The following is a 14446-nucleotide window of genomic DNA, read 5'->3' on the forward strand; positions in this document are numbered from 1 at the left end:
GCTGATTTTCTTTTGAAATACTGAATAGTTTTACCTCTTCAGCCCTAAAAAAATTCCCCCAAATTCTCACAACTTATGTTCACAACTAGCCTGTGACGAAGGGTGCCAAGTATAAACAGGTGTTATTCCAATGGGTTACCAGTCAAAAAGATTGCAAAGTACTGCCATTCAAATATAGCAAAGATAATCCTAAATGTCGATTAATTTGGAAAATTAAGGTATGCGAGGTATGAAAATACATTTTATAACAGGGTTTAATGTTAATGCTTTTTCTCATATTTCAGAAATATATTCGTCCAACGTAAATTTTTACTTGCCCCTTTACAAATGGTTTTATTCATTAGCGTTTGGCTCTCAAACGAAGGACTTTACGTGCTTTTAAAAAAATACTACTTGTTTTATTTGCCTTCCTCTCCAATTTGCAGCAAAATCCGTAGTCGGTGTTTCCCCCACATCCTCTAACGGAGGACTAAAGTCCTGTTTTCAGATTAATTGAAATGCTTGCTTGCACCTCAGCTCATAAGCTTTTATCTTTACCTGCCGCCATTTTCGTGCCCAGTGTGTAATGCACATGTGCAACTCTCAACAGCGAAGGAAGCAAGATAGCTCTCTTCAGCTACTTCCATCATCAGCTCCGGAAAGGAAATGATGTGTTTCCTCGGGCAATCCTTATTGTTGAGCCTGTATAAAGAACCATCATTTAATCCTTCACAGCAGACACATTCCCAACTCTCTACCTTACATTCAGTAATTAACAAAGACACTTCAAAACCTATAAAACTTCCAAACCACTGGTGTGTGTCCAGTCACCACCATCAATCCAGTCACTGCCTTTCTATGAGTGTTCATTCTGTATTTAGTCATCAGACTTGTTTTCAAAGATTATATCATGAGCGACTAGGAGTGGAGGATTTTGACACCCTGGAAGCAACAACATTTTCAAAGTTAATCTTTACGAAATTGCACTGTAAAAACAAAGAGAACTACCTCACTACAGTTTTTTTGTCCATTGGATAAGTGCTGATGTGTCTGTTTTGGTTTTATGTTGATTGCAGTTCAACAGACAGAAAGTCCAGTGGAGATGAGATCAGACGCTGCAGCAGAAGCACGGGCAGAATGAAAAAGTCTTTGTGTCAGAATTATCATAAGAAAGATTTTTAAAAGCTTTACATCAGAATAAAACACTGACAGCTGACTGCAGGATCAAACACCACCATCCCGCTTTCACCTCCTCACCAAAACGGACTCATAAACTTCTTTTAATTGCTGCTTTCAGTGTTTGAACTCTGCACCGCGAGCACCCGTCGTCCTCATTATGAGGAGAGGTGAATTGTGGGTAGAATCTGCGGGTGGTTCGGCAGCCCGCTGTGAGCGCTGATGTTTCAGAAGGCAGGAAACAGGAGAAATGAGACAAAAGAGAGGACGAACGTGATAGAAGGGGGAAAAAGATGAGAGTGGGAGAAAGAGTCGGCAAGGGAGGGGAGCAAAAAGAAAAGGGAAGCGAGATAAATGAGGGAATCGGAGGACATTTGGGGAAACGGAGAAAGCAAAAGACAAAGATAGACAGAAACAGAGGGGAGGGGTGAGGGGGAGGAGGAACTTTGGGAAGAAAGAGTGACTCAGGAAGAGAGGGGAAAAGAGAAAAGTGAGAAGAAGAACAGGAGGAAAAAGTAAGGTGGTCGAGGGAATGGAAGCAAGATGATTGATGGAGGCAGATGGAGAAGAAAAGGGAATCAGTAGGAAGTGAAATGAAGAACGTCTGTGAAGGAAGACATTAAAAACACAGAGGAGGAAGAAAAAAAGTGTAAAGACAAGAAATAGAGAAAATTTGAGAAAAGAGGGAATTCAAGGTCATTGAGGGAAAACAAACTAAAAATGAGTTGGAAATGAAACAATCAAACTCAATCACATGACACGATTGTCCAATTACAGGTGATGGTGTGTTTATGTATGCGTCTCTTCACTCTCTATTTTAAAATATAACTTTTATTAAATCAGGTAAAGTTGAGTCAAACATTCAATTTTGTCTAATGTATTGCATTCCCTTTTGCTCTCTGTAAATAAGTGGTTGTTATGTTGCAGTTAACACAAAATAGCGAGCGGTGAACACATAATTATGACACCACGCCGTTTTCATGTGTAGAATCATTTTGAATTCACCGGTGGTTTTCCAGTAACTTCTCAACCTGCTGCAGTGATGTACAGGTGTACTTCAAGAACCTGTGACATACTGTTGGGTGTGGTTACAGGTACAACAGAGCACATTTCACACCCAACCATACTCAGCTTTGTGTGGTCAGAGGTAAATCAGGCCTGACACTTTCAACCAGAGAGGGCAGCAAAACTCGGTATTAAGATAAGATCACTTGTTAGCTCATCTTTCAAGTGAGGCAACAAAGGCAACATTTAGCACTAAGCTGAGCCTTCAAAATAATTCTTTGTGCGAACTATATATATATATTTTTTTTAGTGAAAGCCCTATTACTTAGTTTCATAGTGTTATTACTATAAAACTTAATTGAATAGCATAATCCCAATTAGAGGCATGTCTCCTTTACTAGCCTGGTGTGGTGACACATTTTGACAAATAAAGGTGTGTCTCAATTAGAGGCCTGGTCTGGATTTTGTAGAAATTCTTTGGATGGTTAAAACCTCTTAACCTCCCCCAACAGGTCGCATACTTGTGTGAGTTATAAGCTGCTTAGATCGCCTAAAAATATTAAACCTTTGTCAATATGGACATGCTATACATCGATCGATTATTCGATAGCCAAATTTGTATACTCTCACTCATTCAATTATAAAACAATTTTCATAGTATTTCTCATCTTTGCTGAGCAAGAGGTCGGTGCAAAAGGAATTGGCTTGTCTGTGAAGGCCTGTCCCAAATAGAGGCCTGTCCCAAATAGAGGCAGGTTGAGTTCAGTGATTGAAGCAAATAAAAGCCTGGGAAATGAATTAAAGTTTGATGGTATATGACGGAAGAGGTATTACTGCAGCCATGCTAGGAGCTCTGTGAGGCTGCACTTACAGCAGTGGTGCTTTGAGCTAAAAGCTAACATCATTGGACCAACAGTGACACCAATGGAGCCCTCTAGTTAGCATGGCTAAAAATGCACCTTAACATGTAAACTGATACGTTTTGTATTTATAATCTGCAAACACTTAAACTGTCAGATAAATGTATCATATTGCTTTAAAAGTGCAATATTTACCTCTGAAATGTATCTCTGTATTGAAGTACAGTACTTGTATCTCATTACTCTGCAGCTCTGCTGTCAGTGCTGTCTGTGGTAGAAATGGGACACTGTGGTGCTGTGAGCTGCCTGCTGGCTGTTAAAATGCTGTTCAGGTCTGCAGCAGGCTGAGATCCAGTGGGGCAGCCGGCAGCAGAGGCAGACTGTCTGAATCCCAAACACACAGTCTGCCTCAACAGAATACATCTCCATCCACACATTGAAACAGTTGGAGGTGTTACAGGTTGTGTTTTAGCATTGATCATAAACACAATAAGTGGACACAGAATTATACTAAAAAACAAAGAGAGACAGGATCAGATTTGGAGGGAAAATCTGCTGGAATTTTTTTTTTTTATCCTCATCAAGGTGGCTGATGGGAAATGTGGTTTTAATTTGACAAAACACCACCACAAACAATGACAAGCAACCAATCGTCTATTCCTGCTGTATCATTTGATTACTGGGAGCCAAAGTGAAGCCCTCTGAGGTCTGCCACAGGCCAATGAGCGTCTGCATATTTCTACATAAATTAGCTTTTAGTTTTTGGCTCATTTCTTCACTCAGTATCAAGTGTTTCACATCGTTTGCTTTAGGGGAATCAGAGCTTCCTCTGTGATTCAGTTACAGGAGGAATAATTATTACGTGGGCGTGTCGTAATTTGACTAAGAAACAAAAAAATATCTCCAGCGCTGTTTGATTTTTAGTGATCTCTCAGCGGTGCTGCACAAAAAAAGAGCTTCATCTCCCTCAGTGAGTTTATGTGTTTAAGTTTGTCCATGGGTGACTTTTACAGGACTATTTATTTGTATTTATTATCTATTTACTATTCTGAATTATTCTTTCTTCAGACACACCTCATCCATATTCCATTGTAATCAGGATACAGTACAGAATAAGTGAATAGAAATGATCCCCAGACTGTACAGTGCCGTATGTATTGATGAGTAGAATCTCAAAAATCACTTATCAAAACAGATTTTTATGGATTCTCCCAGGCCCGTGGTTCAGTAATTGTTTTTGGTTTGATTTTTCTGTGTTGTGCTGCTGTTTCGTCTGCAGCTTTGTTGAAAAACTCTGAATGGGAAAGAAAAACAACAAGAAAACAAAAATCGACAATCAAGTGAGTCAGACGATCTTCTTCACTTCAGTAAAGTTGAAGGACTTACAAGAGACAGAGTAAAAAAAGGAGAGTTCAAATTGAAGCAGCTGAGATTTTCTGACTTTTGTCCCAAGGATGGGTTATAATAGTTTCTATAATGAAACTCAACAGCGTTTTTCATCAGACCCCGTTTGACATCATTATATTTTTTAAAACTTTTGAAAAGAGCCAAAGAAAACATACAGCTGTTTTCACAGTTTATTCCTCATCACGAGTAAACGTAACTTCATGTGTAAAATCAGTTGGATGACAATTTAGTTTTACAAAGAATTACTTTCCATGGGTTATTGATCTACCGATACGAGTTGAAAATCGGTTTCAACGTTATACATCGGTACGCGCAACCCTGGATCTATCTAAATGTAGCATGAACTGAAGTTATGAATCTGTTGACTGGAGCTTTGCTGCTAACAGCGTCTCCACTCTCGTTAAAGGTAAAAGGTCAACAAGAGCGACAAGAAAAACGTTGGCACGTCGTGGCTTGTTGGAACATAAACAAACGTGCCCGACAATACCGTCGATTTACAGTGAACCATCAAATCTATAATCTAAAGTTTGAAAGACATTTGGATTCTATAAGGAGGAAGGAAGTCCAGCGGTAGCATGACAACTCTTAACACTCACCTGGTAGGTAATGGATTACAGTTACCTTTTTTGATATTATGGTTATGGAACTCACTTACATGTAATCCATTACTCCCCAATCCTGGTACCTAATATTCTTCTCTTATGGATATTAATGCCTATATTTCATGTAGTTAGCTGGTAGGTTTGTTGATTTACCTACTAGCCAACTATTTGGGTCATTTTGTATCACTGTAAAATGAAGCATCGGATATATTTGTCTTTTTGCCTGGACGTTGTCCACTCTGATACACTACATGGGATAAAAGGTTTAATTGTCTTGACTCATTTTTGTTCCTGATGTCCTATATCAGTCGGGTCGTACTGAATATTACATAGTCTCAACCCTGCATTACGTATTATTTATTAGGAGTTATCACTCAGAAACTGTTGCCAAAGCTACAAAAGGTAGAGTGCTAACAAAAAGATTCCTTCATGCCTACTCATATGAATTCCTTCCATAACACAGACAGCACCATCTCTGTCCGTCTGTCTCTCAGTTGTATTAAATGTTAATCAGCCTCCTGCAGACTCAGCTGCTCTCTCCGGCTTCATGTTTCTTAATTCAGCTCCAAATCTTCTCCTCATTCTTTATGCAGAAATCAGCCCAAAAAAACCCTTTCAAAGCTAAAACCCTGCAGAGAGACACACCACGCTCCCTAAATGCAAGATAGATAGAAAGTCGGATAGCTATTTTTAGAAAAATGTGTTAATACGTTTGTCTTGAGGTTGCCAGCAGCGGGTCATCCTCTGGGGAGCTTAAATGCTGTCCACTATAACATATTTCTTGGATACAGGTGAAAACTTTGCCCTGATCTTGGCGTTATAGAGGAAAGGTCAACAGGCCTGAAAATCATTATAATTCACCATCTGAGGACCATGAATATCCACAGTCAGTTGTTGTGTGCATGCAGCATTTATTTTATTTATTCTCCAACACACAAGTTATTCTGATGATCTTGGTAGCAAATAGCTACATTCAGCAGACAACACTGTCATCCTATCCTGATCCAATATTAAATCACCTACACCAGCTCCTGAGAAAAACAATATCTGTCTCTCTACACTTTCTGGGTCTGTTTGCAATTTGGTGCTGTGCAGTTAGTGTACAGTGGGTTTATCAGAGCTGCCTGTTGCTGCTGGAAAAGAGGCGGATGAGACTAAAACAAAACAGTAAATCTGCAATAAAACCAAAACTATGAGCTAAAAGAGGCAAAAATAGTTCTGTAGAACTGCAGAGTGGTAATTCTCTGAGGTGCTATTAATCAGTGGAGCGTTAATAGTTAATTTGAAGACAACCGGCAGCTTCATCATCACATTGACATTTCTACTATACTGCCCATTTTTTGTTTATTTTACGTACAATATATTTTAGAAAGTGTTTTTAAGTGTCAAAAACCTGCAGGAACTGGATTTAAAAATTGTATGTATAGTGAATGTGGGAACTACACTTCACACGGAGCAAGCTATTATCAGGATGCACTGTATTTTCCCTCGGTGGATCAATAAAATGTGTATGTTAACCATCATGATGACTATCTAAGTCTCTCTTTAAATCCACTATATTATGTGTGTGTGTGTGTGTGTGTGTGTGTGTGTAGGCTATGTGTGAGACAGAGAGAGCGCGAGCACACACTCTCTCTGCAGCTCGGATCAGACGCCCTGTCACCACAGGGAACCACAGTTTGATTGATGGCAGCCGCATTTACGCCATCAGCTTCCCTGTGAGAATCTAAAATGGCTGCCTGTTTCCACGGAGACAACAGACGTCCCCCCCGCCAAGGAGATGAATGAAAATTCTCCCTTTTTCCACGAGAGAAAGGTCACGTTTTTTGTGTGGTTTTTTTTTGTTTAATTTTATGGTGAACTATGGCGAAGCCCGTTCATTCCTGTTAGAGATGATTTTGAAGCAGCTCCCTCTGGTGGTTACCTGCTGCTCAACGGTAGAGCTTGTCTAAATTGTTCTCCGTCATTCAGTTTGGAATTTCGAGTAAAGACGGGCAGCCTGGCACAAACCATGGATGTATTAAGGGAGAACTGGATACAGTGTTGGAGGCAGAGCGCCGTTTATTCCTATAGGAGCTTCTCAGTGGTACATGAGGCCAAAGAAGTTATTTTACCAGGTATTAAAATACAGGGATCCACCACCTTGTGTGAACCAAGTCTCTAGGCCGGCCCACTAACTACTGGTTTAGCCCTCTGCTAACATGGATAGGGTTAAAGGTCCAGTTTGTAACATTTAGGAGGATCTATTTTTTTTCATTGGTGTATAATCACCTGAAAATAAGACTTGTTGTGTATTTGTCACAGGTTGCCTTTCATGGAGTCCGCCACATTGAACAAGGCGTGTTTCTACAGTAGCCCAGAACAAACCAAACACTGGCTGTAGATAGGACCTTTTGTAGTTTCTTCTACAAACTCCACCGCCCGTTCTCATTCCCAGGTCGTGAATTTATGTCCCGTAAGAGTTTGACAACGTTATATGGTTTGTTGGTCTGATTGGTTGAAGTTTACCTGCGATAGACGATGATCGACAGATGGTTCATCCAATCAGCTGCAAAGCAGTTTTTTTTTTTTAAGTTTCTGCCCTTTAACAACGAAGACTCCCCCCAGGTGGTTCTGTGTAACAAACCACCTGCTGCAGAGACAGAGACAGTATGAAGTTAACTTGTGATTACAAGATTATAAAGTTCTTAAGAAACTGACAAAGACTTCCTTTGATTTATTGAATCTCTTGACTTATTTAGTTTATTCAGTATTTTATATAATACTTTTAGAACAAGAAGTTTGAATTCACCTGAGTGTGTTTCAATCGCGAGACTTTACTTAAAATCTTCACTTTCCAGTCCACAGAGATGTTTCGTCCCTCTGAAGTAACCAACGAAGAAGAGTTCCTCTTCACCATCACCTGCTCTTCCTGGTGGTGGTGATTGCGGGCGTCTCTGATTGGCGATTCATCAGCCGGTTGCTTCACTTCAGTACCTCTCTCTCCCCCAGCACCGAGGCCGTGTGAGATAGGAAGTGACCTACATAGCGTGGCGGCTCCCTCGCCTCGGCTGTCGTTTGCATTTCAAGGGGTGATGAATAATTTACGCACACACGACTCCCAAATCTCCCCATCCGAACATCGACCGTACAGCCCACCGCAACATGACAGGCCTCAATAACGTTAGATAGCTGAATTCAAATATGGATTTCTGTGTGTGTGTGTATGTATTATCAAGGAGGTGGCAGGCTTTGAGGAGGTGTTAGGAGAGGATCTTTGTGCCTACAGGCGCCAGTGCAGAGAAACCACAGGTGAAAACTTTCAGGAGGAAGAGGAGGAGAAGAGTCAAAAGAAGAAGGGAGGAGAGGAAGAGACGACCTAAGAGGAGAAGAGATGAGGAAAGAAGGAAACGAGAGAAGAGGAGGAGAGATGAGAAGAGGAGATGACAGAAGAGCGTAGGAGACACGAGGAAGTAAACGAGAGAGAAGAGGAGGGGAGGCAGGGAAAGGAACGTGTAAGAGAGGAGCAAAGTAGAGGAGGAAACAAGACAGAAGAGGAGGAGAGGAAACAAGAGGAGTGAGGGGAACAATAGAGGAGAGGGGAAGAGAAAATGATAAAGAAGGAGAGGACAGAAGAGATTAGAAGGAAGAGATAGGAAAGGAGAGGGGGGAAGATGAGAGGAGGGAAGAGGAGGAAACAAGTCAGAAGAGCATACGAGAGGAGGTAGCAAAAGAGGAGAGGAGGAGAGGAAAACAGAGGGGAGGAAACAAGAGGAGAAGAGAGGAGGTTAGGAGATGAGGAGACGAGATATGAAGAGATGAGGAGAAACAAGAGGGTAGGAAACACAAGGAGAGGAGAGATGGATTTAGAAGGAAACAAGAGAAGAGGGAGGAGGCGAGGATGGAGGAAAAAGGAAGAAGATCTGAGAAGAGGAGAAAGAGGTTAAAAGAAGGTGGATGCAAGAGAGGAGTCAGTTTTATGTTTTTTATGCCATCCAGATGTTTCTTTTACCCATAATGCACTGCGGGAGAGACATCCACTGTGCGTTTGCAGAAGTTCAGGATCTGTGTGTGTGTGTGTGTGTGTGTGTGTGTGTGTGTGTGTGTGTGCGTGTGTGTGTGTGTGTGCCAGTGATGTCCTCTCTGTAGGTCATTCAGCTGGCACACACACACACACACACACACACACACACACACACACACACACACACACACACACACACACACACACACACTCCTGCTGTTTGCTGATGTGATCAGGCTTTAGCTGATAACTACCAAATCCAGGAACAGTACAGTGATGTATTGCAGGTCACATGACGTTCACTGAACCCAAACGTTTTCCCCCATACACACTCATTACAGCAGAATTGCTCTAAAATAATAAACATACATACATTTTCCTCTTTGTACAGTCACAATTTGAGCCACTAGGTCTTTAAAGCTATAATATAGAACATTCCCACATATTTTTGGAGAGGAGGAGACCTCTGTGGACTGTTCAGCTATGGGTAGAAACCTCCTGAACGATGAACACTGAAGGAATCCTAATTGGGAGAAGCTGACTGCAGTGACGGCATTGGTGGTGAAGACAGCAGCTCCCACGATCCCACTCTGCTTCCCGACGTCACCAAATGTCTTTTGTTGTTGTTTTGATGTGAGAGACGCCCTCTCACAGCAGAAATGACATATTATACGTTTAATAATAATTACTATTTTTGTGCCATTCATTTGTTGAAAACAGAACATTAACACATGAATCTGCTGATATTCTACAGCAAATCCCATAAAAAGACCAAAAAACAACTATAACAAGTGTGCGTATCAAAGCCAGATGTATCTTATTCCTTCATTGTTGTCGTTACCATTACCATATTCATCTAATGGGGGTCAATGTTGCTATTGAAAGTAGCCCATCACACCTGTCTGTCGCTACATACACTTCCTTACTTTTTAGTTTGACTTGTTATTGATGTATAATGCTGTTGGTGGTCTGATAATTTATGTTTATGAGTATGTTAAAGGGATAGTTCACTGTCACCGTCCATACAGAGCTCTGGCCAAGCATCCTTTTAGAGTTTATAGACAATATGTTGACAGATTACCAGTAATCAGAAATGTTAATTAGTAATCATCTGTATTGGTAGCAGAGCTGAATATCAGGCTGTAGAAAACAATGCGAGCTGTAAGTTCACAGTTGACTGCGTTTACAATCTAAAGAGTTATTGCATAATGTGTTATTACAGGTACTTTTTACACTGTAAGTAAATTTTCCTGTTTATACTTATGCACTTTTACTTTTCAATGCAGGAATGTTGTTGTTGTTGTTGTTGTTGTTGGTGGTGGTGGTGGTGGTACTTAAGTAAATACTTCCTCCACCACATATTACCCCACTGCAAACAAGTATGAAGATGCTGTTACAGCCTTGCAAGGGAGGGATGGAGGGACAAATGAAGGAGGAAAGGTACCAAGGAAAGATGAAGGGATCTCTTTCATTCTTTCCTCTATCCATCTGGAGACCATCAGTGTGTATGTGTGTGAAAGTGAGAGTCAGGAGCAGAATATAAAGCAGGGATGGCAGAGACACTTGGGGTATACAGTCTGTCCCAACACACACAGGATGGGAGAGAGGAAACAAGGATGTTAGTATTCGACAGCTCTGCTGGTAGAATCTGCCGGAGTATGAAAAACTTTGTCATAATTATCATATTATCTTGTTTGATCTCGGAGTTTGGTCAATCAGGACTCCATGATCATAATTTAATAAGTTTATCAGAATGTGTGAGAGTCTGTGAATATATAACCCCATATTAGAGAGATATATGAGGTATGAGGGGTTTTATGTAGGAATGAAAGTAGGGAGAAAACTAGGATACATTGATTAGTATGTAGGTGCATTAGGAGGATATGGAGCTACAGAATATGAGGGTATATGATATATATATATATATACCCTACATACCACACGAATGATGGTAAATGTATTCAGCTTCCTTCTTTTTAATTGTAGCAATACCATGATGGAAAACTACTATCTTAAGTAAATAAAGAGGTTAGTGGTAAAAGTAATTAATTTTGAAAAGTGTATTTATTTGAACCGTGTAGAAAACAGAAGTTTTGTGTAATGGGTTGTCATGGTTTAATCTGCTCCATGTACAGTACATCTATTTCTAGTATAAAAAGGTTTTGTGGTGCTATAGCAACGTCTCACTGAGTCAATTTAAATGATAAGGGTGGAATTATTCTATATTTCTTTTAATTTCAGCTGATCCATATCTGCCAACACTCCCGTTTCTCCCTTATTTCAAGGCCACCTCACTGCACCCTCCTGTTGTGTTGTTTCTCCGGGGAGAATACACAGATTTTGTATGTTGCCAGGTTGCCATATGAAACACAGGCACACAATCCACACACTACATACAATTTGAACCCATCCTTCAGCAACCTGGCAACCAACAGCATGATTCAAGGGGGCATTTGCGCAGTTGCTCCGGTCACCTGGGTCAGCTAACTTCACGTTAAAATGTCAGGGCACCCCGGCAGTTCAGCTGAGGCCATGGGTTCAAGACCGATTTGTGACCCCCTGCTGCATGTCATCCCCCCTCTCTCTCTCCCACCTTTTTTGTCACTCACTATTCATTAAAGGGAATAAAAGCCCAAATATATATATGTATTAAAAATCAGTCAGGCACGACAGCGTTCCATCTAAAAAAGTCTAAATACACCTGCGAATGTTACGACTGGTGACTCAAAGGACCAAGACACACGGTTCTTTGTTCAAAGTACACAGGTGAGCAGTCAAGAAAAGGCAAACAATCCAACAAGGATTAGGCAAAAAAGGCAGTCAGGAAACAGGAACGGGAATTAAAAAACAGCGAATAAACTAATCACGAAGAATCAAGATTGCTGCAACGGTAGACACAGAGGTACTAGGACAAACAGAGTGAAGAGGACACACACATTAAATACTCTAGCGAGTGGGAAGCTTTGATACACACACAATACTGATTATTCATTTTTAGCCTTGTGAGTCTTTTTGTGGGATTTGTTGACAATAAGAAAAACGAATATCACCAGCTATCTTTAAGAGCCGTGTTTCTGGAGGAAAATAGAACGTATGGATGTGTATGTGGGGGAACTATGTAAGGAGGCATACATGTATAAATGGGACGCTTAAAATTGGAATAATAGCCCTCATGACCATTTGGTAATGAGTCTGCTGAGGAATATGTTGGGGTATATTCAGACATGAAGGTACAGTATATTGTAGTTTATTGAGGTGTGTATTGGTGTATTGCGAGATGAATGGGGGTATATGAGATATAACGCTGTAATCAGCTCACTGCAGGAGCAAAACCAGTGGAGCTTATTAGCTTCTGCAGAGAGAGAGAGAGAGAGAGAGAGAGAGAGAGAGAGAATCAGGCTGACATTCGCTCTCTGTTTGAAACGCAAGACTGCTAATCCTGTGCAGCCAGAGCTTTAGGCTTTCAGAAACACACACACACACACACACACACATTATTGTATTTTTATCCCCGTGAGGGCCCTCAGCTATATTCTGTAGCTCCCAATTTTAATGTTAAATAAAGCGGACACAATTTTTAAAGCAGCTATAATTCATATTGATATGAGTGAAATGACGATGTTAGAACCACGTGACAATGTGAAAGAGGGTCGCTGATGAACCTAGAGAGAATTATCACCTGAATCTGAAGCCCTCCTCAGCTATACAGAGCTTTATTGTGAGTTTCAGCTCATTGTTTATCTGTCCAGCTCACAACTTTGTGGTTTTGGTTCACTCTCACTGCTCTCATAGCGTCGTTTTCAGAGTAAAAGCTCTAAAAACACACTGTACTAACAGCAGACAGACACAGAGATCCGTTGGTGAACATAGTGGAGCATTTAGCAGCTTAAGAGTCAATATATTTCCCTCAGGAGTTGGTGGAGACCAAAAACAGAGCAAAAAATAAGTGAATACTGGACTTGGAGTCTCAGAAATGGAACATAATGTTCATAGGTATGTTTTCATAAATGTATAATCACCTGAAAATAAGAATCGTTGTGTTTTTGTTACCTTACAATGTTTTTATCTACACAAAGAGTGGATCCTCTTCTATGGAGGCTGCCATGTTGAACCACCATGTTTCTACAGCAGCCCAGAATGGAAAAACCAAACACTGGCTCTAGATCAGACCTTTTGTGAGTTTTGCAGCCACCGTAGTTTCTCCTACACGCTTGGGAGAGGAGCACGAGGTGAAGGAGGTTGTAATCTGCAACTAGTGCCAGTAAATCCTACACACTGGCCCTTTAAAAAGGTGATAATATGTCAGTTTGTTTGTGCTGCCCCCTAGTGGCATTGCAGGTTGTTGGTTGCTGCACGTTTAAGGACTAAAACTGAAGTCAGTCCTCGTAAATATAGAAGTACGAGATCACACAAACGCGCACACCTGGCTGCACTCGTTTTGCTGCCTTCTCTGTTGGGATGAAAAAAATTGAGACCACACAAACACACCAGCTGAAAGCCAGTCTCTTTGTCTCACAGTGTGTGTCGTGTGTGTGTGTGTGTGTGTGTGTGTGTGTGTGTGTGTGTGTGTGTGTGTGTGTTCTGTTACTGTCCTTAAGCAAGACACTCACTCTGTGTTTGCTCATGTATGTATCATCCTGGTGTGAGTTTGTATGTAAATTTCCATCTCTACATGTCCTTCCTCATCCTCACTTGCCTTCAGATTCATGTGTTTGTAAGTGTGTGTGTGTGTATCTCATGACGGTGTGTATCCTGCATGGTAGAAGTGTTCTGCGGCTCGGAACGAACACAACAACAACAATATGAACAACAACAGAGCTTCCAGTTTGCAGTTTATCGCCTGGCTGCCGTCTGAGCCGAGGATTTACAACAGACAGAGCCCAGCTTCCTGTTTCACTGTCCATCTGTTGTTCCACTTCCTGTCACTCACTAATAAAAAAAACAGCAGTGATTCAATCTATTGGGACTTTGCAGTGGTGTTGTCTGTGTGTCTGTTGAATTGTCTGTCAACCAGTGATTTGCAGGCTGAAATATGTCTGGATTGCACGTTTAAATATGAAAATAAGGACAAACTCTAGCCAATTTAAGACCAGTTTGTACTAAATGTACTGAGAACCAGCGCCAACACAGCGATTCAGGTTTATCAAAACTTTCCTCCTTTTGTGATAGTTTACGGTAAACTTGCTTTTAGTTTGGTCTAATAATAATAAACCAGATAAACTGCTTGCTTCAACCTTGACTTTCATTAATAAACTTGGTTAATGCAATGTTATGACAGATATAAACGATAAACTACAAAGACATTTTAAGTCGTAATTAACCAGAATCACCCTTCAACCTAAGCTCTTATGTGAATATTCTGTAGATTTATATGACAATTGATCACAAACTTGTACATTACGATAAATACTATC

This window comes from Dicentrarchus labrax, unplaced genomic scaffold (assembly GCF_905237075.1).
Source record: "Dicentrarchus labrax unplaced genomic scaffold, dlabrax2021, whole genome shotgun sequence".
Lineage (NCBI taxonomy): Eukaryota > Metazoa > Chordata > Actinopteri > Moronidae > Dicentrarchus > Dicentrarchus labrax.